Raw genomic sequence first — 24943 nt, 5'->3', positions numbered from 1 at the left:
GTGAACAGAGCTTGGAGTCTTGGCTAGCTTTTTGGTCACACTGCATTACTAAATCACTTTGGAACAGGTGCTCTCAAAGGGAAAGCAGGTTCTGAGAAAAGGCTAGAGTGAACGAGACATGCATGAATGAGAATGAACAATGATTTTTGTAAGTTGGGAGGACAAATAATTACTACAAATATGATTAAAATCACCTAAACTCATTAAAATAAGAGTTGGAAAAGCTCTTAGAGGACTTTGAGCCCAAGTTTCCTTCCTGGAAAGTCAACATACATGTCAGGTAGCCATTGTCCAGGTTCTGCCTCATCATTCATTTCTGGTGGTAGTCAACTTCCATTCCTCATCCATACCAACTCACTCCATTTTGGTACAACTCCAATGATTACACAGTCAAAAATGCACAAGAAAGTAGATAAAAGAATACTGAGATAGAAAACAGGAGTTCCAAATTCCAACTTCAGCCTACATTAACTCTAGTTGTGTGACACTGAGAAAGTCTTTGGTGCTCTCTGGGCCTCAGTTTCCTCACTGTAAAATAGGGTCTTTTCCAGTTCTGAATTTCTCTGTATCTATAATGTCCATCTCATGCTATGGAAATGAAAATCAGTTGTGAGAAAGCTACAAAGACCTGTAGATTTTCTTCTTACATGTCTTATTTATGTCACACCTGGGCTGCCTCTGTATATTCCAACACTTTCTAAACTTCATCCTAGCACTTGGTCTTTACCTCAGCTTTCCAGATTACAGAGCTTGATTTTGCTTTGACTGTTGATATCTCAACGTGACCAAGACTCAGAATTTGTCCTTTTATAGTCACTCAATAACAAAGACTGAGCTACAAAACCCACCTTGTGGCTCAGTTTGGCTTGCAGAATTCTGAAGTTAAAAAACAAAACAAAACAAAACAAAACCCAAAACAAACAAACGAAGAAAAAAACCCTGAGAAATATTTTACTGTTCTTACACATAACTAAAAAAATTCTTCGATCTTCAATAGACTGTTAGTAAGCTGCTCAATATTTGATTTGACTCTTTTTTATGATGAGAGCATATAGGCTGGAATAAACTTTGAGCTCAAGGAAATGCTATACCTTTTATAAAAATGACAATGTACATTTGGTACAGTCTAAGTGTATATAGAATTTTTTAGATGCAAAAATGCTATATATTTTAATGTAATAGTAACTCGGCAAAGGTTGCAAATGCAACAGAAAAATGAATGACTATTTAGCATTTTTTTTATGTAACTAAAGTGGATACAGCTAAAAAGACTGAATGTGCCTGGGGAACCTTCCTTTACTAAGCAATCATTATAACATAAATCTACAGTGTTACATAACTAAAACAAAGTTTATTTTTTGTACAAATAAATACGTTTAGTTATTTAAGTAAGATATTTAAAAATTAACTTTAATATTTTAGTTATAAATGTGAAAATAAACATTTTTTTAAGCTAATTAAGTCTAAAGCCAAATTTTTTTTTTTTAAAACGAAAGGAATGGAGTCTAGGTGATAAAATGGCTGCTAACAATTGACTGACTTGTTTGAAAAACATCATCAGGATATAAATATGTCACACTTCAGTAAAAAGTTGCATTAAAGAAATTACCTTTATGAATAGTTCACCGTAATGTAATGAGTTCTGAGTCGTCCCACTGGGCCGAACAATAACATTGAAACTCCTTACCATGGCCTGCAAGATGTGGTCCTGCCTGCTTCTCCAACATCTTTTCCTATCACTTTTCTCCTTTACTTTGTACTCTAGTTTCACTTGATCTCTTCCAAAGCATCAAACTTTTTTCTGCCTAAGTGCCTTTATATATGATTTTCCCTCTGTTCATAGTGCTCTTCCTCTTAATCATTGCTTGTCGAACTCTAAACTCTGTGTTGTGAAAAAGCAAGTAAAATTGTTCAAATGCTTCCTGCCTTCAGAGGTTTGGAAGCTCACACAGGAAGCTGAACTAATTCACTTAACATTCTCTAGATTCTAAACAGCAGTGCATCAGGAAAGACAGTGTTGAGGCATGAAATGTAAACATGCATTAAAGTTCAGCAGGGTGGAGTAGGGGGACACCATGTGCAGGGGTGGAGTGGAAGAGCTCTTCTGCTGTTTCCTGAGCAGGGCAGGTGTAATGATGCAGTCATGAAGTCTGTCCCCAGGCTAATAGGTGCAGCTGAAGAAGTGCTCACTCTTCTTCTTGACCCTGGGTCAAAGGGGGTGTAGGCTGGTTTGGCCCACTGAAGAGATTTGTTTGGCATGAAGTTGAAAAACATTTTTTGGTTTTTTTTAAGAGTCATTTATTCATCAAACATTTATTGAGTATCTACTATGTGTGAGGCACATTTCTTAAATGCTAAGTATATAGCAGGGAATGAACACACAAAAACATACAAAGTCCCTACCCTTTTGGAACCTATATTCTAATGTGGAAGACAGGTAATAAACAAGAAAAAAATGTAGTATATTAGATCATGATATGCGCTAAAAAACAAATCCAAGAGGGAAGGGGAAGGGTGTGTGTATGTGTGTGTGTGGCTACAAGTTTAGATAGTGTGGCCAAGGAAGGCCTCATGGAGAAGGTGACATTTGAGAAAAGGGTTAGAAGGGATGAATGGGTCATGGAAATACCCAGGAAAGAGCATTCCAGGCAAGGGAACAGCAAGGGTGAAGGTCATGACAAGGTAATGAGCTGGTGTATTTGAGGAACAGGAGGCCACTGTGGCTGCACAGATGTGGTCAGAGAGCCTCATGGGGGCGCTGGGAGGTGTCTGGCTTTCACTCTGAGTGAGATGGGAAGCTGGAGGGTTGTGAGCAGAGGAGCAACATGATCTGACTTGTGTTTCAATAAATAGATCCCTCCAGCTGTAAGAGAGAAAGCATGGAAGGAAAACCAGTTGGGAGGCTTCTGCAGTAATCCTGGAGAAAGATATGGTGGTTTGGGCTACAGTAGTGCAACAGGAAATCACTAACAAGTGATCAGATTCTGAATATATTTTGAGGGTAGAGCCAACAGGATTTCCAGATGGATTAGATGTGGGGTTTGAAAGGAAGAGAGGAGTCAAGGACAACTCCAAAATTTCTGGCTTGAGCAAGTGGAAGAAAGGAGTTGCCAACATTTAAAAATCAGAAGATTTAATAATCCACACTTCCATCTTCTCTCAAAACACTAGAAGATGTGGTCAATTATATATCTGCATTTTTCACAAGACAAAAATCAGCTGGAGCTGGGAAGCAGCTGTCCCCTGGAGAGAGGACACTGGCCCTTTGGTGCACTATAGGTCTCACTCCCTGTTGTCTTAAACCTGGCCTTTTGTATAAACAGCTGTTCGGACCTGCCTGACTGCTGCAGGCAGCTTGGGTTTGGGACCCCTGCCCAAAGTTCTATCATAACTCCACTGTCATAAAAACACAATATAAACTTGCCTGTAATTTTGACTGAAGAAAGTGAAGTTTTGACAAAGTATTTATTTAAAGACAGGGTATAAACAGGACATCTCTTATTCTAGTTTCCCCCTCCATAGTAATTTGACGGCAAGCTGGGACAGAGGTCTACCCTCTGTCACTCTTCTCAGTGAAAAGAGAAGCTCCTTGAAGAAAACCCTCTTCCGCATATTCCAACTTCAAGTCTAAATCCCACTCGCTTGACAGTCTATGTCCCCAGTGCCCAGTAGTGAGGTGTAGTTCTGAACCATACCAGGTCGAGTACCACATCTCACTATACCTGTGATTTCTAAATAAGGGTGCTCTGAGCCTAGGTTGGGTCAGAGGGTATTGGCTCCAGGCTGGTGCTATCACCAACAAGCCTAGCCACCGGCAAATTACTTATCTTCTCTGAGCTTCTTTTGCTCATCAACAAAGAACAGAGGTGGACCACAGCAGGGCTTCTCCAACTCTAACATATGTATGAATCCCCTGCTGCAGATGGTTATTCAGCTTCACTTACATGAGGGTCACTGGCTTAGAATAAAGTGCCTGGTAACAAAGTCTCTGTGGAAGACCTGATATGTTTCCCTTTAGCAAATAAAAATAATGTGAACCCAAAAGTCTTGTTTTGGTTTGTTTATCAGGAAGCTCAGAGCTAAATGCAATGTTCAATAATAACAAAAACAATAAACCTAACTCAGGGATTTGAGCACAACATTTTCCCCCTTCCTTCATATTCATCCTAATGGTTTTGATTTTATTTTTATCTGCTCAGTTGTAAATACATTTTGACTCTAGGCAACATCAAATCTTTCCAGATAGGGAGTGGGGCAGGAGGGAAGCACTGGAAGGAAGGGGCGGGGAAAAGGAAAGTGATTAAAAAAAATCTTTCCTACTTGATATTAGAAAAGTCAGCATATATGGTTTGTGAAAGAGATCAAATAATATAAACCTTATTGTCCTGCCTCAACCCCAAAGCAGTTTTGTCTCACAAAAGCAGCCATGAACAGTACAGGGCTGTAGACTGGTGAGGAGGATAAGTCCTACCACAAAAATTCTTCAACGCAGCCTCTCTCTCTCTTACCTAATTATGGTCATTTAGACATAGAAATGATAAAACTCATGACCTGGATTAACTCCCTATAATAAAGAAGGATCATTTTTGATATCAAGGAGCATTTAAAGAAAAACATGTGCTAATCAATAACCCAAAAACCACGGGTAAAATAAGCATCAAGACAGATACTTTGTGGTAATAAATCAAAGCCCACTTTATAAACCTGCATTCAGCCAGCAGCCAGATAAGTACAATGAAAGGCTAGGATATCAGTCCTCCTCTGGTGTCACAGGAAAACCCTGGCTTGGGAGTCAGGACACCCAGCTTGGCTTCCACCTAGTTTCATGACCTTGGGTAAGTCCTGTAACCAGCCCTGGTCTCATCTGTAAAATGAAGAGAATATGGAGAGTACAGATTCAGAAGTTCTCACACCTTAGAGCTCCACTTACCCAATTTTGTCCCTTTGTTTAACTCAGGAGCAAGCCCACATATACTGAATGCTGGAGGCTAGAAGGCTATTCTCCAGTGAGCCCCCTGCAACTTCTTCCAACTGTTTAAGAGTTGTGTTTGCTCCCAAACCTGTTAATATCTTTTGGACTTGAAATTATAATTACATAAATTTAATCAAATATTATGTAAGTCAATGAAATATCGCAGTGACAGGCAGGAATTGTTTTCTACACAAAGTACACTGAATAGTTAGAGAAGACCTGATAAAGGCAAATCACTTAAAATGGCTATCAAGGCAGGTATAGGTCAGACAATTCTAAAAGAATGGAAAACAAATTGTAAAAATCTAGGATTCCCTCTAAAGTCTTTTTCTACTTTAACAAAATTGAAATAGGAAACCATAGAACATGCAATCATTAAGGTATAATTAATGCAAGAAAAATGTTAGGAAATTATAATCAGCAGATCTATTGATGTAATCAAAGAAAAGGCCTTGGCCCTACATCAAGGTTTCTATTACAATGGGAAAAGGAATAAGAGCCATAGTGAAATGTTACAGAGGCCCCATGCTCTTATTTAAAACCAGATGCGGTAGGCAACAATGACACTGAAACAGCTTTCCAGGAAGTGGCTAGGGAGGGAGAGGGAAAGTGGAGGATGGGGTTAGGGTTATGGGAGGGAGGGGCAGACAGACACACAGACACTACTTTTGACAGTCTGGCATGTCCCTGAATCCACTTCTGCAGAGAGTCATAGGTTCATGTCGACTAAGTTCCCAAGTAAGGATTTTTTTAACTACTAGAGTTAGTAGCTAAACTCTGCCCCTGCCTTCTCAGTTTTTAAAAAATATATATATTTGATAAATTAATGAGTAATAATGTTTGTTGAATTTACCTGGGCAATGGGCATTGAGAACAAGAACCCAGGATGCTTTGGTTTTATCAGAGTAAGGCATGCAGAGTGTGAGTAGTCCTAGGTAGAAATAATAGTCTTCAAAAGCAAGACCAGCCTATAATTTTCTGCAGCACACCATGACATCATGGTTTATATGAGGCCAACTCCATAAATCAAGCTTTACCTAATTAGAGAGTCTTCTGCAGATCTACATTATTAGAGCAAATAATTAAAACTGCCTAGGCAATAATACAAGCCAGATCTGTTTACAAAAATGTTCTTTTCCCCAAAAAAACTTAGTCTCACTACCACTTACAGATCTTTCACATTTAGTAAATTATAGACTTAGAGCATTTCTTTTAGTCTGACTTCACTTTCAAGGAATTCTTCAATTAACTTTACGTTGCTTTAAGCTGTTCATCCAACGAGAAAACAATCTGTGGTTTCTGACTCCTTTGCATGCCAATGGCTGCCATCCATGTTTGACTTTCAGACACACTGTCTCTTGAGAACCAGGCTCTGTTTACATAAAACCAGCCAGTTGTCATAGCATTTTGACAAGCACTATAGAAAAACAAGGAACAATACTCCAGAGTGGCTAAACTGGGAGAATTACCACTGCAATGGTGACTGCACTGGGGGCACACATGATATCCACACCCAACCACCTGGCCTGAGCCAGAAGGTAACACATACTCCACTTTCAACTGTGAACTTTCCATTTTCAGGCTCCATCTCTTTACCATCAATTCCTTCTTGTCCCTTCTCCTCTTCTTCCAAAATGGCTAAAACACCAGCCACACCATGGAAAGGTGTGGTTTTTCTAACAACAGACAAAAATGCCAGTGGAAATCTAGGAAGCAAGAGATTGCACTGCCATTCCAATGGTCACAATGCATCTAGTGTCAGATCTTTAGCCAAATACAGTGTAATTAAAAAAACATGAGCTCAGAGGTGGGACCTTAGTCTCAAACTTTGAACTTTCTCAGACTCTGGTATAGCACCTCAATTTTCTTTGCTTCTTAAGGCTCACTCACTGATGTTTTTAAAGAAGGACAAATAATAATTGGGCAGTGGAAAATAACCATGGGGACAAATGATGAAAACAAATGATTATCACTGAAGAAAAATGATCCTTTGGTTTTCTACCTGTTAGAGCTGAGTCAGGCAGAATGGAATCTCTCTCTTTCCTTTCCCCTGGGTTTGGCCAGTTTCTAGGTGTCCCTCACCTATGTCTGTCCTATGGAAACACCTGGGAAGCCAACAGAATAATAAACTGAGAGTGATGTTTTGAAGGACCCTTGAATATTCAGGCTCAATACAAGATGTACATGAGATTTTTTCCCCCAAAATCATGCTCAATGCTGTTCCAGTAACAGGATGTGCAATTGTTGAAACTGCAGGCCTTTCCAAAGCAATAGAATGAACACTCTGGCAAAGCCAGGCCATAACAAGCATGCAGGCAGAGGTGGAGGAACAAGAATGAATGCACAGCCCAGGTGAAGGCCAAGGGCTGAGAGTGGTCTTGGCACTAGTTCAACATGGGTTGGCAATGGATGGGAGGACCTATGGAAGGTCTACTCTTTTCTTCAGAATAGAACAGTACCTTGACCCCCTCTTAATGTTACTGCTTCTGCACCCGAATCAAAAGACCTGTAGGATTTCTGAGATACCCAAAGTTATTCTAATACCATTCTTTCCCCCTGGTTTTCCCTCACTATGTTTATTTAAAATTCCCATGTGAATTTTTAAGTGTTTTTTAAAATTAACTTTTATTGGAGTATAGTTGCTTTACAATGCTGTGTTAGTTCTTGCTGTACAGCAAAGTGAATCAGTCATACGTATACATATGTCCTCTCTTTTTTGGATTTCCTTCCCATTTAGGGCACCACGGAGCACTGAGTAGAGCTCCCTGTGCTATACAGTAGGTTCTTGTTAGTTATCTATTTTATACATAGCAGTGTATATATATCAGTCTCAATCTCCCAATTCATCCCACCCTCCCCTTCCCCCCCTTGGTAACCATAAGTTTGTTCTCTACATCTGTGTCTCTGTTTCTGCTTTGCAAATAAGTTGATCTCTACCATTTTTCTAGATTTGACATATAAGCAATATTATACGATACTGTTTTTCTCTTTCTGACTTACTTCACTCTGTATGACAATCTCTAGGTCCATCCATGTCTCTGCAAATGGCACTATTTCGTTCCTTTTAATGGCGAGTAATATTCCATTGTATATATGTACCACATCTTCTTTATCCATTCCTCTGTCAATGGACATTTAAGTAAAAATCCCCATGTGAATTTTATTATGTTTTGTTTCCAAGCTATTACAGCTTCTTTATAGAAAAAGAGGATGGGTATAACTATGTCTGTCTCAGGTCTGCTCTCTTTCTCTCTCTCTCCCTCTGAAAAACAGACAAACACAGATACACACACACACACACACACACACACACACACACACACACACACACACACACAGCTAGCATCCAAGCTATTCTTCCTTCTCCATTGAAAAGATAAGAGTTTTCTGGACAGCTACATGTAAAAGAATGAAATTAGAACACTCCCTAACACCATACACAAAAATAAACTCAAAATGGATTAAAGACCTAAATGTAAGGCCAGACACTATAAAACTCTTAGAGGAAAACATAGGCAGAACACTCTATGACATAAATCATATGACAGCAAGATCCTTTTTGACCCACCTCCTAGAGAAATGGAAATAAAAACAAAAATAAACAAATGGGACCTAATGAAACTTAAAACCTTTTGCCCAACAAAGGAAACCATAAACAAGATGAAAAGACAACCCTCAGAATGGGAGAAAATATTTGCAAATGAAGCAGCTGATAAAAGATTAATCTCCAAAATTTACAAGCAGCTCATGCAGCTCAACAGCAAAAAAACAAACAACCCAATCCAAAAATGGGCAGGAGACCTAAATAGACATTTCTCCAAAGAAGACATACAGACTGCCAACAAACACATGAAAGAATGCTCAACATCATTAATCATTAGAGAAATGCAAATAAAAACTACAATGCGATATCAGCTCACACCGGTCAGAATGGTCATCATCAAAAAATCTACAAACAATAAATGCTGGAGAGGGTGTGGAGAAAAGGGAACCCTCATACACTGTTGGTGGGAATGTAAATTGATACAGCCACTATAGAGAACAGTATGGAGGTCCTTAAAAAGCTAAAAATAGAACTACCATATGACCCAGCAATCCCGCTACTGGGCATATACCCTGAGAAAACCATAATTCAAAGAGAGTCATGTACCACAATGTTCATTGCAGCTCTATTTACAGTAGCCAGGACATGGAAGCAACCTAAGTGTCCATCAACAGATGAATGGATAAAGAAGATGTGGCACATATATACAATGGAATATTACTCAGCCATAAAAAGAAATGAAATTGAGTTATTTGTAGTGAGGTGGAGGGACCTAGAGTCTGTCATACAGAGTGAAGTAAGTCACAAAGAGAAAAACAAATACCGTATGCTAACACATCTAAAAAAAAAAAAAAAAAAAAAAGGTCACGAAGAACCTAGGGGCAGGATGGGAATAAAGACGCAGACCTACTAGAGAATAGACTTGAGGACATGGGGAGGGGGAAGGGTAAGCTGGGACAAAGTGAGAGCGTGGTAGTGTATATATGAACATATATACACTACCATATGTAAAATAGATAGCTAATGGGAAGCAGTCGCATAGCACAGGGAGATCAGCTCAGTGCTTTGTGACCAGCTAGAAGGGTGGGATAGGGAGGGTGGGATGGAGGGAGATGCAAGAGGGAAGAGATATGGGGATATATATATATGTATAACTGATTCACTTTGTTATAAAGCAGAAACTAACACACCATTGTAAAGCAATTATACTCCAAAAAAAATGTAAAAAAAACCCCCAAAAAACCCCCTCAAAAAACCCAATGCAGCCAAAATAAATAAATAAATTTATTAAAAAAAAAAAGATAAGAGTTTTGGGCACTTCCTGGCGGTCCAGTGGTTAAGATTCCACGCTCCCAATGCAGGGGGCACGGGTTCGATCCCTGGTCAGGGAACTAAGATCCCACCTGCTGCATGAAAAGATAAGAGTTTTATAAAATATCAGAAATTTTTTCTTTAACTTGCAAATCATTGTTTCTATAGAATTATGTTTATGTCTGTTCTGAGATTTTAAAAACACAAACCAAAGATACCTGATATAAAATATACTAATTTGTCCAAAGCATTGCTTTATGGACTGCCAGCCCTTTTCTAAAATGGGGTCATAATGCAGATCTTGTTTCAAAGAGCTCAAGATAACTCCTCTCCTGCCTCTTTGTTCTCTCTAACACTTAGATTCTCCAAATAAAACAAAATGTTATAGAAATTTTCTCTGCAGTGAGGTAGTCCTGAAATTTGGAAAAGGGTTCCTTTTCTCTTGAAGCTTCTTGCCTAATCCTGTGCTCCATTAGCTTACTTCTTGAAGTAAAGGTGGTAAAGATGCCTAACTTGGAAGGAAAAAATGAACCAAGAGGGATACAGTTGAGGGTATAAAAACATTAAGTCTTACTTCTTAGAAACTCCAAAAGAAGAATGAACTTACTATGTATAAGGAGAACTCCAGGGTGTGTCACCAGAAACTCAAGTACTTTTAACAGTTTTGTTCAATTCCTAGAAAAGCCGTGGCAAAGGGATGACTGCGTTCTCAAGCTCTAGGTGAGAGAAGTGGGCTGGGGAATTCTGCATTGGGATCTGAGGTCTAGGTAATCAACAGGCCTTGAAAAGTAGAGCATACTGACACAAATAAAACCCTAAATTATTCACTACCTTCTAATAAAATATCTCTTAGAAAGTAAATAGCAACATGTTTAGTGGCTTGGTAAGTTTTAAATTAAATCATTAAAAGTAAACATGTTTAAAACACTTTAAAACTATGTGAAAAAAAATGTTATCAGTTACTATTCATTTTTAACCTGATGTTCCTTTTGGTGGGAGTCGGGTGAGAGGTTCCTTCCTTCTAAGTATATCTTTATGTGTTTTAGGCTTTGGCAAAAGATACCACCCCATCTGCAGCTCTCAAAAAAAGAATGGCCAAAATGTTGGGCCTCACGTACTCTATCTCAGGCCTTCAAAATACCCAGAACTTAATAAATCAATTCCGTTTCTCTGCTGACGGCATCTAACTTCCTTTGGAAATTCAGGGACTAAGGAGAAAATATTCTGGCTTTCTAGGGTAAACTTGTACAGATTTTGAACTTACAGCTTCTGGCTACAAACTTGTCTTCTACCAAGAAGCCACAGTACTAGACTGTAAGTGAGATAATCCAGCTTTTAGAAGATCTGCAAATGATTTACTTGAAGAATAGCAAAGTGAATTGCAAAGAGTTATCTGAAATAGAAAAGAAGGTCTAAGAGCAAATAAAATAAATGAAGATACACGGTTTTTAAAAGGTTGCATGGGGAAATGAAGACATCAAAGCCACATAATTTTAGAAAATAAAATTACAAGGTACATGATATGCTAGCAAAGTTCTCGATTATAGTAAGGCTTTCCAGGAAATAAGAAAACTTGTATGGCTATTACCCAGGGTGATTACTGAATCAAAGATATTACTCAGAAAGTAAAATTGCACATAATACATAGACATTTCAAGCCAGTTTCCTTGTGCCACATTCCCCCTGCCCTTAATCTCATACTAGCTGCTTCCTCTAACTGAAAAAAAAACCACTGTAGCTTTCTGGAATTCACCCATAAATTCCAAGTGAATAAAAAAATAAATAAATAAATGAAAATAAGCCATAAAGTCAGATGACAATATGATGAAAATTCTCTTACTCTTTAATGTTGCGATAACAGCTTGAAAGAAAGATTATACTCCTACAGAATGTAAATGACGCTCTTACACAAACACTCATCAGCTTACCTTTATATCATTTAAAAAGAGAAGACTTTTAAATAAAAAAGGGATGGAAAGATAGTCAAACGTTACACTTAAATCTAGAAATAATTTTAGAGAAAAAACTTTTCATCTTTAAGTAGACCAAAATACCACAAATTAACTTTAAATGGCAGATAATCCAATATTTCTCAGGTTTCTTTATTAACTAACTCTTCAGAAAAGATCTTAGTATACACGTTGCTGGTAACACAAAGTACATATGGAGGAATTTCATTCTTTGGTTACTATGGTGCTTCTTGCTCTCATATGGTAAGGTGGGTGCCAGGTAGATCTGAGCACATAAAGAGGACAGAGGGTTAAAGAGGATAAAAAGGTGCTGAAGGAATGAGATGAGCTAACAGTTACTAATAACGGGAGCGATAACTGCAGTACAGGTATGATTAACATATATTAAAACCTCATCTAGCTTTACTGCTCCTATCTATATCAGAGCCTCAGAAACCTTTTGCTGATCTAACACGTTAGTTGTTTCAGCTCTGTATAATGTACAGACTTAGTTGTTCTTCTCTTCTTCTCTTAGTTGCACTTGCTTCATTTTCAGCTTAACTGGTAATCAGAGCCATAAAAATTTTTAAATATTTTGTAAATACTGCTTTTTAATGATAGACATTTTCAGGACACATCATTTTGACAAAGGAGAATATCAAAATGAACTTGCTATAGAAGCCTATTTTAAAAATTAAAGTATATTTGATTTATAATATTATGTTCATTTCAGGTGTACAGCATAGTAATTCAGTATTTTTGTATATTATACTCCATTATAAGTTATTATAAGATAATAGTTATAATTCCTTGTGCTATAAAGTATATCCTTGTTGCTTATCTATTTTATATACAGTAGTCTGTATCTGTTAATCCCCTGCCTCTAATTTGTCTCTCCTCCTATAAGTCTTTAAGAATACACACACACACACACACACACACACACACACACACACTCACAAACCGTGAATTTGAAAAATGAATACAAATTCATTTAAAGGTCTCCACTGTAGCTTAAAATTAAACCAAATCTCAGGTAAATATGAAATGGTTCCTAAGGAAGCTGTGGACTATAATTAGATGAGGACACTCAGATTAACGTTTTAGACACAACTAATTCTCACTTGGTCATTGGATAACAAAGATCGAGGTGTTGTAAAACCTGAATCTGTTCCTAGAAGCACTGTTAAGAAAGGGAATAAAGGAAATGTGTGCTTCATAAATTTAGAACAACATTTCACGTAGAACAACTCAAGAGATTCAAGAAATAAGTAAAAGGATAAAATGGAGCCTTGGGCAGCCACAGTCTACAAATTTCATGGACTTTATATATTAAAGAGCCTCTCAGTGTGCTCTTAATTTATATGCATATGTGCATGAATTATTTTAGCTTCACACTCACAGATTAGAAGTATCACATTAGGGAAGAAGGTTCAGAGAGGTACCCTCACAGGAGTCTGCCAGTCTTCACAGCCAGGAAATCAGAGAGCTACAAAAAGCTGGCCCCGTAGCCCCAAAACACAGCAATCAGAAGCCGTATAGTACAGTGGTAAAAAGACCTATGTATGCAAAAGAGCCTGAGAGGACCATCACACATAGGAGGTGTTAAATAAACACATGCTGAAAAGAAGTAAACTGAATGATGACCTTGAGTCATCAAAAAAAGTTTAAATATGGTTAGCATATGTTCTTTTAAGGCAAATAAATGGAAATATTTTAGAAAACATTTTCATCTAAACCAGTTAAAATAATATATATATATTTAAAGGTCTTTCAATGTGGTTGAGATTATTTTACATTTATGGCACCTCCCCTCATTTATCAGATACTTCGTGAGTGACTACTGTGTACCTGGCAGTATGACAATGGTCATAGGTACAAAATGAGCAAAAGCAGACAGTCCCTAAATTCATGGGGCTTCAGCCCAGTCAAGGCAAATAGATGGGAACACTGAGGCACAGGGCATTTAAGACCCAATTTCTCTTCTGTAATGTCAGTCATAGCTGTAGCAGTTTTTACTTCAATAATCTCAGCATTCAGTTTCAAGGACCATGAGAATTCTAGAAGCAATGAACTTGACATTGAGAATATTTTAAAAATATTTTTTCAACTGTTTAGAAAGAGCTAATTTTAGAAAAGAAACAAAAAGAATATGGTCATTCCATTTTCTATTAAATTTAATTTTAAATATTTTCTATACTTTATCTAATAAAATGTATTGACCTTGAAATAGGACTGCTGTCAGAATATGCTTAGTGGATACAGAAATCAATTTACCACTGGTGTCTTAGTCTTGATAGCAACTCATTTTGTAAATATCAGCCACATGTGTCTGCCTTTTGTGATGGCAGTTTAGCTGAGCTGAAACTGAATTGAGTAAAGAGATTTGGCATTGGGTGGGGAATCTGAATTACTCCTTAAGCATCAGAACTTCTCCCAGTCTTCACAGAATTAGGAAGGATTCTTATCTCCAGATGCTCCTACCTATTACTGAGTGACATATTCGTTCAAAGCCTTCTGATTTTCTCTAAAGTTACAAGATACTATACTAGAATGCTGGAATTTTCTCTGGATGACCAGTTTCTTTGGAGATACAAAGAATATTTTGTTTAGTTTTGGGCTTTTGATGTCATTAATGAGAAACTAGAAATTCTCAGGAAACAAAAAGGGAAAACAGCATTGAAATTAATTTATTTTTATACAAATCATACCTAGCAGACCTTGTGTATGGTTGACAAGAGAGTAATTCTACCAATCTCCTTTCTAATAAAAGGACCAGAAAGAATTTTTAGATATTTTATCCTTTTGGAATATGGAAAACAGATGAAGGTGTTAAAAATCCAACTCAGTATAGAATCAACCAATATTTTGGTTTTTTTAAATTGTTTTTTGAATACTTTGAGTTAAAGGATACTGTTCATTCCTGCTCCCCATCTACCATTCCCCTCACGAAGGTTTTCAAAAGAAATCTAGTTTAGGTGAATGATTATTGGTATGGGAATAATCAGAATCTCTGTATGAGAAAGCATCTACACAATATCATATGTTACCAAACATAAGGTAGCTGTGACTAAAATGGAAAGTTCTCTTCATTAAAAAAAAAAAACTCCAATATTAAAATATTCAAACTTGCATTTAAAAGTCTAATGTAAATATATATGTATCCATCCATTCATTCAACCAAAACATGGTGCTTTGCAGAGCATAAACGGTCATCACCCTATGTGTTCTGGGATCTGTGGGGTGAGACCTATCCCTGGGTAGAGATGGGGTAGCCTTCTGATCTAGAAGGAACTTTGCTTTGGCCACTAAACTTTTAAAATAGAATGTCAATGTCATCCTTTCGCTGTTTTATCCAATATCAAAGGATTGTGACTTCTCTCAATCAGCAACAATATATGCCAATGTTCCATGGTCTCAAAAGGATTTATAACTACTAATCACCAGATATTAAGGTTAAAAAATTAAAACTGAGGAGAGGGAAGAAATAATAGACCAGTAGAGTAAAGGAATACGGCACCCAACTAGTTCTCCGGGTATTTAAAGTTCTATCTTTTTATCAAGTTAATCTTTACAAGAAAACATACAAAAAATTCTCCGTTGAGAAGCACTGGGAAAGCCATAATGCTGGGAATGGGGTTTTTAGGCTCTGGTTGTTTGTTATTCAATAGATCAACATGTACCTAGTTCTACAGAAAGAAAAACCTTCCCCCAAGGGAAAAAGAACTGCTAGGATTCATGACCCACCTACCTTTGCAGAAGGTGTACCAAATACAGACATCCTTCTTATGAGTGAAAAGATCCAGAACATCAAGGAGAAGTCATTTGATATTATGACATGCCCCTTTGTCCCTATCATTATGCTCACTTTTGGAGGCTTCAATCTTCTATTATTATGGACTATAAGCTCTGGTACCATCTCTGTGCCACAGACTCCTGGTTTTATACTTCTAAATTTATATATTTTGTTTCTTCTATTTAAAAACTATCTCTTAAAATGAACAAATTCTGAAGACTTAAAACACTGATTCAAAAGAAAAGCTCTCTGATGATACAGAACTCTTTTCTCAAGATGTATTGTCGATCAACATTTTGAGGAATGTCAGATTTTCACCAAATACATCAGGAAGCCACTGCTCTAAACTTGGCTGGAGTTTCTGAAGTAAGCCCAATCCTTTCTAAAAACAACTAAATATAATAACTCTTCCCTACCAGAGGGCAGACAGCAGAAGCAAGAAGAACTACAATTCTGCAGCCTATGGAAGGAAAACCACATTCACAGAAAGACAGACAAAATGAAAAGGCAGAGGACTATGTACCAGATGAAGGAACAAGATAAAACCTCAGAAAAACAACTAAATGAAGCAGACATAGGCAACCTTCCAGAAAAAGAATTCAGAATAATAATAGTGAAGATGATCTAGGACCTCGGAAAAAGAATGGAGGCAAAGATCGACAAGATGCAAGAAATGTTTAACAAAGACCTAGAAGAATTAAAGAACAAACACCTAGAAGAACTAAAGAAAAAACAAACAGATATGAACAATACAATAACTGAAATGAAAAATACACTAGAAGGAATCAGTAGCAGAATAACTGAGGCAGAAGAACGGATAAGTGACCTGGAAGACAGAATGGTGGAACTCACTGCCATGGAACAGAATAAAGAAAAAAGAATGAAAAGAAATTAAGGCAGCCTAAGAGACCTCTGGGACAACATTAAATGCAACAACATTTGCATTATAGGGGTCCCTGAAGGAGAAGAGAGAGAGAAAGGAACCGAGAAAATATTTGAAGAGATTATCGTCAAAAACTTCTTAACATGGGAAAGGAAATAGTCACCCAAGTCCAGAAAGCGCAGAGAGTCCTAGGCAGGATAAACCCAAGGAGAAACATGCCGAGACACATAATAATCAAATTGACAAAAATTAAAGACAAAGAAAAATTACTGAAAGCAACAAGGGGAAAATGACAAATAACATACAAGGGAACTCCCATAAGGTTAACAGCTGATTTCTCAACAGAAACTCTACAAGCCAGAAGGGAGTGGCATGATTTATTTAAAGTGATGAAAGGGAAGAACCTACAACCAAGATTACTCTACCCAGCAAGCATCTCATTCAGATTCAATGGAGAAATCAAAAGCTTTACAGACAAAGCAAAAGCTGAGAGAATTCAGTACCATCAAACCAGCTCTACAACAAATGCTAAAGGAACTTCTCTAAGACAGAAACACAAGAGAAGAAAAGGACCTACAAAAACAAACCCATCACAATTAAGAAAATGGTAATAGGAACATACATATCAATAATTACCATAAACGTGAAAGGATTAAATGCTCCAACCAAAAGACAACAGGCTTGCTGAATGGATGGAAAAACAAGACCCATATATATGCTGTCTAGAAGAGACGCACTTCAGACCTAAGGACACACACAGACTGAAAGTGAGGGGATGGAAAAAGATACTCCATGCAAATGGAAAACGAAAGAAAGCTGGAGTAGCAATACTCATATCAGCTAAAATAGACTTTAAAATAAAGAATGTTACAAGAGACAAAGAAGGACACTACATAATGATCAAGGGATCAATCCAAGAAGAAGATATAACAATTATAAATATATATGCACCCAACATAGGAGCACCTCAATACATAAGGCAACTGCTAACAGCTATAAAGGAGGAAACTGACAGTAACACAATCATAGTGGGGGACTTTAACACCTCACTTACACCAATGGACAGATGATTCAGACATAAAATTAATAAGGAAACACAAGCTTTAAATGATAAAATAGACCAGGTAGATTTAATTGATATTTATAGGACATTCCATCCAAAAACAGCAGATTACACTTTCTTCTCAAGTGCTCACAGAACATTCTCCAGGATAGATCACATCTTGGGTGACAAATGAAGCCTCGGTAAATTTAAGAAAACTGAAAGCATATCCAGCATCTTTTCCGACCGCAATGCTATGAGATTAGAAATCAATTACAAGGAAAAAACCGTAAAAATCACAAACACATGGAGGCTAAACAATACATTACTAAATAACCAAGAGATCACTGAAGAAACCAAAGAGGAAATAAAAAAATACCTAGAGACAAATGACAATGAAAACACGATGATCCAAAACCTATGGGATGCAGCAAAAGCAGTTCTAAGAGGGAAGTTTATAGCAATACAAGCCTACCTCAACAAACAAGAAAAATCTCAAACAACCTAAACTTACACCTAAAGCAATAAGAGAAAGAAGAAAAAACAAAACCCAAAGTTAGTAGAAGGAAAGAAATCATAAAGATCAGATCAGAAATAAAAACAAAGAAAACAATAGCAAAGGTCAATAAAACTAAAAGCTGGTTCTTTGAGATGATAAACAAGATTGATAAACCTTTAGCCAGACTCATCAAGAAAAAGAGGGAGAGGACTCAAATCAATAAAATTAGAAATGAAAAAGGAGAAGTTGCAATGGACACCACAGAAATACAAAGCATCCTAAGAGACTACTACAAGCAACTCTATGCCAATAAAATGGACAACCTGGAAGAAATAGACAAATTCTTAGAAAGGTATAACCTTCCAAGACTGAACCAGGAAGAAAGAGAAAATATGAATAGACCAATCACAAGTAATGAAACTGAAACTTATTAAAAATCTTCCAACAAACAAAAGTCCAGGACCAGATGGCTTCACAGGTGAATTCTATCAAACATTTAGAGAAGAGCTAACACCCATCCTTCTCAAACTCTTCCAAAAATTGCAAAGGAAGGAACACTCCCAAACTCATTCTATGAGGCCACCAACACCCTGATACCAAAACCAGACAGAGATACTACAAAAAACGAAAATTACCGACCAATATCAATGATGAATATGGATGCAAAAATCCTCAACAAAATACTAGCAAACAGAATCCAACAACACATTAAAAGGATTATATACCATGATCAAGTGGGATTTATCCAGGGATGCAAGGATTCTTCAATATATGCAAATCAATCAATCTGATACACCATATTAACAGATTGAACAATAAAAACCATATGATCATCTCAATAGATGCAGAAAAAGCTTTTGACAAAATTCAACACCCATTTATGATAAAATCTCTCCAGAAAGTGGGCATAGGGGGAACCTACCTCAACATAATAAAGGCCATATACGACAAACCCACAGCAAACATCATTCTCAATGGTGAAAAACTGAAAGCATTTCCTCTAAGATCAGGGACAAGACAAGGATGTTCACTCTCACCACTATTATTCAGCATAGTTTTGGAAGTCCTAGCCACGGCACTCAGAGAAGAAAAAGAAATAAAAGGAATACAAATTGGAAAAGAAGAAGTAAAACTGTCACTGTTTGCAGGTGACATGATACTATACATAGAGAATCCTAAAAACGCCACCAGAAAACTACTAGAGCTAATCAATGAATTTGGTAAAGTTGCAGGATACAAAATTAATGCACAGAAGTCTCCTGCATTCCTATACACTAATGACGAAAAATCTGAGAGAGAAATGAAGGAAACACTCCCATTTACCATTGCAACAAAAAGAATAAAATACCTAGGAATAAACCCACCTAGGGAGACAAAAGACCTGTATGCAGAAAAGCATAAGACACTGATGAAAAAGAAATCAAAGATGACACAAACAGATGGAGCGATATACCATGTTCTTGGATTGGAAGAATCAATATTGTGAAAATGACTATACTACCCAAAGCAACCTACAGATTCAATGCAATCCCTATCAAATTACCAGTGGCATTTTTTTACAGAACTAGAACAAAAAATCTTAAAATTTGTATGGAGACACAGAAGACCCTGAATAGCCAAAGCGGTCTTGAGGGAAAAAAATGGAGATGGAGGAATCAGTCTCTGACTTCAGACTACACTACAAAGCTACAGTAATCAAGACAATATGGTACTGGCACAAAAAACAGAAATATAGATCAATGGAACAGTATATAAAGCCCAGAGATAAACCCATGCACCTATGGTCAACTAATCTATGAAAAAGGAGGCAAGGATATACAATGGAGAAAAGACAGTCTCTTCAATAAGTGGTGATGGGAAAACTGGACAGCTACATGTAAAAGAATAAAATTAGAATACTCCCTAACACCATACATAAAAATAAGCTCAAAATGGATTAGAGACCTAAATGTAAGGCCAGATACTATAAAACTCTTAGAGGAAAACATAGGCAGAATGCTCTGTGACATAAAGCACAGCAAGATCCTTTTTGACCTTCCTCCTAGAGAAATGGAAATAAAAACATAAATAAACAAATGGGACCTAATGAAACGTAAAAACTTTTGCAAAGCAAAGGAAACTACAAACAAGATGAAAAGACAATCCTCAGAATGGGAGAAAATATTTGCAAATGAATTAACGGACAAAGGATTAATCTCCAAAATACATAAACAGCTCATGCAGCTCAATATTAAAGAAACAAACAACCCAATCAAAAAAAAAGGCAGAAGACCTAAATAGACATTTCTCCAAAGAAGACATGCAGATGGCCAAGAAGCACATGAAAAGTTGCTCAACATCACTAATTATTAGAGAAGTGCAAATCAAAACTACAATGAGGTATCACCTCACACCAGTTGGAATGGGCATCATCAGAAAATCTACAAACAGCAAATGCTGGAGAGGGTGTGGAGAAAAGGGAACCCTCTTGCACTGTTGGTGGGAATGTAAATTGATACAGCCACTATGGAGAATAGTATGGAGGTTCCTTAAAAAACGAAAAATAGAACTACCATATGACCCAGCAATCCCACTACTGGGCATATACTCAGAGAAAACCATAATATAAAAAGACACATGCACCCTAATGTTCATTGCAGCACTATTTACAATAGCCAGGGCATGGAAGCAACCTAAATGTCCACTGACAGATGAATGGATAAAGAAGATGTGGTACATATATACAATGGAATATTACTCAGCCATAAAAAGGAATGAAATTGGGTCATTTGTTGAGACAGGGATGGATCTAGAGACTGTCATATAGAGTGAAGTACATCAGAAAGAGAAAAACAAATATCGTATATTAACGCATATATGTGGAACCTAGAAAAATGGTACAGATGAACCGGTTTGCAGGGCAGAAATACAGACACAGATGCAGAGAACAAACGTATGGACACCAAGCGGGGGAAGTGGTGGGGTGGGTGGTGGTGTGATGAATTGGGAGATTGGGATTGACATATATACACTAATATGTATGAAACAGATAACTAATAAGAACCTGCTGTATAGAAAATAAATAAAATAAAATTCAAAACAAAACAAAACAAAAACCAAAAAAAACTCTTCCACTTCCTGAAGTTCTAATAAGCAAAATTGATGGAAATAGCTATAAAGAGGTAGGTTTCTTTCAATAGTTTTTTTTTTTTTGTACAGAGAAATATATTTAGTTATATGCCATTTCCCTTGTTTTCTAGACCTTCTCTCTCTCTCCCTCTCTCTCTCTGTCTCTCTTTGGCTCTGGCTCTCTCTCTCTCTCATATTTTTTGTCTTCAAGACAGAGCATACTCTGGAGGTCAATGTTGTGGGAAAATACAAACTGAGAAATCACAAAAACCAAAGTTTATATCATTGGATAAAAATAGTAATAATACTTTACCAAATGGAAAATTCCATCAAATGAAATGTCACTCCAATCAGATGACTTACCTAAAAACAAGAGTGTTAGAAGAAACTTAGAGAACTTAGTATTATATTCAACACTCAATAGACTAGATTTCAAAAGACATGGCAGGTATCTTAAACTGATGGACTATCCAAAACAAACAAACTATACCCAGGTCAGGAAACACCAATTTCTTCAGAAATGGTAATTAACGTTAGAAAGGAAATGGCAAACAGGGAGCAATGAAGAAAGGAAGTGGTATCTACTTTCAAATCACTTGACTCTCATATATATTTTAAGAGGCCAGTTTAGAAAATGTGGACACATATGCGTATAAAGGCCATGGCTAAACTGTGGCCATATATGCATGTTACTTTCTCTCCCAGACCTCTGGTTACTGTCTTAAAGAGAGACTGCCAAAGCTGCAAACTTTCAAATAATTTCACCTCATATGACTCAAGAAAAAGGTGCCACTGTATCAAGTGCTACTGTAATTTCCTCTGTTGATTTTCCTTCCCCCTTAACACTTAGATGTTTTGGCTGTTTGCTTTTTTTTTTCCCCAAAGTGAACACTGATGTTCATGAAAGGTGCCAGATTAACAACCAGGGGAAATTAAGAGCTTGCTCTATCAAGAGAAAAGACTCAGTGTAGTGGAGGTGATGAAAGTTTCCCCTATACTGTGCTTGCCTATGTATGTTAGCTCTGACCCATGGTCACCCCAGCTCTCCAGTTTTCACGGTCCATTAATGCCTTTGACTACTCACACTGCTAACAGGGGCAGGCAATCTTGTTCCTGCTTTTAATGCTATCATTATAATTACCACTACTGTGAGCTCTAACTTCCTCAGAGAAATTATGTCGGAATTTATATAAGCCATCATTTTGTTTCAGGACAACAGGAAAATAAAATGAACTGAAGATAAATCTTATATTATTAAGTAATATTGCAGGTTTGGTTCAAATCCATTAATTTCTTCAAACAGGAGGCAAAATCTTGAGGGGTCAAATTGAAACAGGCCTTGCTACATTCAGTCACCTGCATTCAATCTGAATTCCCATTCAGGGACATTCTAATATTTAATGGCCACACATCTTTTATTTTTCTTTTGAGTCTACCATAAACCAGTCAACTTTATTATTCATTGGCAACTATGGTAAAGGTTTGGTGGATGTTGAGGCTAAAACTATCATTATCTATGAGATCTGGAAATCACTGTCAGTCAAACAGAGAAAAAGATCTCTTTCTTGTATTTATAGGTAGGTGTGTTCCAGGTTTCTGAATTGTCTGAGTATTTCGTAAGTACTGATCATTAATTAATCTCTCTTATATCCAGGGATCTATGAAATCATTTTGCTTCATCTAGTCAGTTATCCAACAACTATTTCGTGTTGGCACTTTCCATGCTATGCTGGTTCTTCATGCAAAATATAAGGGCCAGAGCAAGACAATAATGCTTTTCCTATCTAGAGTTTATAACAATAAGGGAAGAAAAGCCAATAAACACATGCAAAATATTAACGTAACAATGAAGTAATACACTGAATGCTGCTGACTAATAGACCAATAATGACTTGGTAATTATTTGAAATGATCACAGTATTAATCCCACAGTTTTTCCCTGTTTTTGCCTTTTTGTTAAAGACCAAATTCTTTGTAGCTAGAGTATCCATTTTGATATGGCTAGCACTTCCTATAATTTATAATCTCTAGAAGAGCTGGAGAATGAGAATTGCAGGGTACTAATGACTACGGCAAACACACAGTAACAATTAGATGAAGGGTGCCCTAACTGCATCTCATACGGAAGTCTTGGAAAATTTTTAGTTTGGGAACTTTGACTGTTTTTTCCTTTGCCATGCACAGACTTTATCAAGTGAGTCCTTATGGTATTAAAACATTTGGCACTAGCTCAAGTCTATGCTATTGCTGGCAAGGGATCTAACTGGGAAGGAGGGGTGGAGTAGTTACCTTTATCAGGAAAGACCTTAACTTTATGGAAAAGCTCTTTCCTCCCCACTGCTTAAGTAGCTTTACTGAAAGACTTAAACCCAGATGTGAGAAGAGAGATTATCTCCAAGAGCAGCAGCAATTTATTGTAATTATGTTAGTACAACGATTAGGAAGGTGGAAAATATTATGCTAACTTAGCAGATGAGAAGGGCAATGCCCTGTATATAGGTCCCATGGCAAGGTTGTGCTAGGAAAATCAACTCTAACTCCTAAGTCCCAAGGAGGCCTCAGTTTCCCAAATTGCAAGAAAATCAGAACCTAATTACTTATAAAACCAATAAACCCATGGTATGTATTAACCAGTAGGTGGGAGGCCATGAGAATCTGCTCACCAACAGATATCAACCAATATCTGCCACTATTCCCCCAGTGGCCACCTCTTGCCAACTTCCTGTTGCCACCAGACAACTAATACATCCATCCCAATGATTCCTGTCAGCCCTATATTACAAGTCATAACAGTGGCAAAGCAACAAGGTCCGTTATGCCTGTACAACACTCTAGCTTCCCTCAGTGAAGCACTTGTCTGATTTAAAGCACTTTGGAGGTTGGCCTTGTAACTAGAGCAAAATCTGTATACATTCTGGGCCAATTCCAGGCCTCACTGTGCCTCAGCCACCCAACTGAGAATATATTTTGTCCCTAACTCCTTTCCGCATTGTATAATGGATCTCTTATCAGTTTCTCCTGACTGGACTTTTGCATCCTTCATAATTTGGTTTGTCTCATTGCACCATCTTTTTATGGTGGGAGATGTATAAGCATGAATTTTCAGAATTTGATATTTCATACAAAATGGATCAGTGAACACAGCAAAAACTTTTTTGTGGACACATCACTCTGCTCTACACGGTCTTCTAGTCAAACGAAAATTTCAGGCAATAAGACATTTTGATCTCCGTAAGCAAAAGATAAAAAGGCTAAATCTGAGAGACTCAACTTATTGACTCTCATGGTCATGAAGAGAAAAATAGGAAAAGTAATAAAGCCTTTAGAGCAGAAAACAATAGGTGATTTCTTCTTTTCTTTCCATTACAGAGAGCTGACAGTAGCCTAATGAATGTCAAGGACACAAGAAACATAGCGAGTCAGGGAAAATTATAGGTCATAGATGGTATAAACCTCATATGAAAAATACTAGCTAAGGCACTAAGAAAGCCAGTAAATACTGAAAAAGTTATGAAGATGAATATGCTCAGGTTCTGGACAAAGGGTACATAAAACAAGACCAGACAAAAATACTTTAAAAACAAGTTTGTTTTTTGGTTTGTTTCTCGCAATGCACATTAGACATAGCTCAATTTTGGGACTTCCCTGGTGGTCCAGTGGTTAAGAATCCGTCTTGCAATGCAGGGGATGTTGGTTCGATCCCTGGTCAGGGAACTAAGATCCCACATGTCACGGGGCAACTAAGCTCATGCACCACAACTAATGAGCCTGCGTGCCACAACTAGAGAGAAGCCTGCGCACTGCAACAAAGAGCCCATGCACCACAACGAAAGATCCCA

General features: G+C 37.3%; 1 protein-coding gene across 5 annotated transcripts in view; it reads right to left on the bottom strand.

Moving 5' to 3' along the window:
- CMSS1 (cms1 ribosomal small subunit homolog) overlaps window positions 1–24943 on the bottom strand; it is a 393486-nt gene that overhangs the window by 162404 nt on the left and 206139 nt on the right. Inside the window, exon 2 of one of the 5 annotated variants that reach the window (XM_082392187.1) lies at window positions 21418–21467. The exons of the other annotated variants lie outside the window; for them this stretch is intronic. The gene's annotated coding sequence lies outside the window, so the exon portion shown is untranslated. The remainder of the gene's footprint in view (window positions 1–21417; window positions 21468–24943) is intronic. 5 annotated transcript variants of the gene reach the window in all.

Source organism: Balaenoptera borealis, assembly GCF_965194805.1.
Source record: "Balaenoptera borealis genome assembly, chromosome: 5".
Taxonomy (NCBI): Eukaryota; Metazoa; Chordata; class Mammalia; order Artiodactyla; family Balaenopteridae; genus Balaenoptera; species Balaenoptera borealis.
The sequence above is the reverse complement of the archived record's forward strand: the minus strand, read 5'-3'. Positions and strand labels throughout refer to the sequence as shown.